This window comes from Buceros rhinoceros, unplaced genomic scaffold, assembly GCF_000710305.1.
Source record: "Buceros rhinoceros silvestris isolate BGI_N320 unplaced genomic scaffold, ASM71030v1 scaffold3299, whole genome shotgun sequence".
Taxonomy (NCBI): Eukaryota; Metazoa; Chordata; class Aves; order Bucerotiformes; family Bucerotidae; genus Buceros; species Buceros rhinoceros.
Genome location: NW_010433104.1, coordinates 8,502 through 9,927, shown reverse-complemented (window position 1 = coordinate 9,927; position 1,426 = coordinate 8,502). Strand labels below are relative to the sequence as shown.

At 51.4% G+C, this 1,426-nt stretch overlaps 1 protein-coding gene across 1 annotated transcript in view; it reads left to right on the top strand.

Annotated features, from left to right (window-relative positions):
- Positions 1-1,426, top strand: part of TTC29 (tetratricopeptide repeat domain 29) — a gene marked incomplete at its 5' end in the record, with an annotated part of 106,160 nt that overhangs the window by 104,247 nt on the left and 487 nt on the right. The gene's annotated exons all lie outside the window — the stretch shown is intronic.

Sequence of the window (1,426 nt, the reverse complement as noted above, 5' to 3'; positions counted from 1 at the left end):
AACGAGCAGGTTTGTTTCACCGAGGTTAACGGTGAAGTTACCTGTTTGCTTACCGCATGAAAGGCAGACAGGCAACTTTGCAACAGGGGCTGTCCTAGGTGAGATGAAGCGCTGGCAATGGCCCGTCTGAACTCCCGGAGGCTGAGGGTCCGCAGCCCCAGAAGAATTGCTCAGCTCTTTGTAGGGTCACAGCTGTGGTGGGGAGGAAGTCTCAAGTTGTCCCAGCAGCTACCCGTTCTCCAGATCAGTTCTATAGCTTGGCCACCTGCAGTGTGGGTAGATGGAAAACCAGTGGACAGCAGATTTTCAGCAGCATGCAGAAGACCTGGCTGGGAACTTGAACATCCCAGGAAGAGCATCCAGGAAAGGCAATAGCTTCTGTCTCGCACTCAGCTCTGACCCCAGCGAGAACCAAGATCTCCTACCTCGGACAGTCTGATGAGAGGTAAGCCTTGTCTCTGGGAGGCAGCTTTCTTCAGCTCCAGCTTTCATAACTGGCCCATTTTGGCCCCGGTTTGGGACATGCATATCCACATACAGAGGTATATCACCTCCGAAAGGTTGCTGCCTCCTACACCGAGCTATTCTGTCCCTGGCAGCTTTGCTCACTAGTCTTCCCGGGCTGTTTCAGAAAACATTGCCCCATCCGGCCACAAGGTCACCGTTTGTAACTGAAGTGGCTTGAATCTGGACTTAGCTACAGCAGTGCCTGTAAGAATGTCTTCAAAGAGCTCTCCCTGAAGCATGGTGGTCACTGTTATTTTCTCCTGTTTTCTTTCATAAGAGTTGTCTGCCTTCCGGCTCCTCAGCATCAGTTGGCTGAGAAAATTAAGACGCTCTCCCTTTCCCTGTGAGTAGCAGGAAATCTGTCGCCCTGGCATTGCTGTTTGCTTTCTGGGCAGACCAGGCTCATGCCAGGCTCGCAATACAGATTAAAACAAAATTTATTTATGATAAGGGAAGTTCAGGATTAGCTGTCTTCTGTCTCCAGGCCCTGCTCTCTCACAGAAGCCCCTTTAACTTTTACATTCGGAATTGCAGTGAGCCCTGATAGTCTCAGAGGAGCTCTGTGATATTAGAATATTTTGATGAATTAGAGCCTTTGCTTTCACTTTGCCTCTCCCAGCCTCTGTTCTGGGAGAGCAATATCACCGATGCATTCGCATTTTGCTGCATTTGGCAGAAACAAGCTAACTGCTCGAGATGCGGACAGTTAAGCAGAACGGGGTGAGGATTTATGGCACTTTGAATTCCTCCTGTCACGCTGAAACCCAGCGCTAGCGCACCCTGCTTAGGTGGGGGACGGGGAGGGGTGCACCTGGCCTTGCCAGCAACCACCGAGTAGATCGTGTGCACAGAGACAGCAGCAAGTGGACACCCGTGCGGGCTGGTAAAACCTAACTGCTGCTGTGCTGGCTGTGTGGAG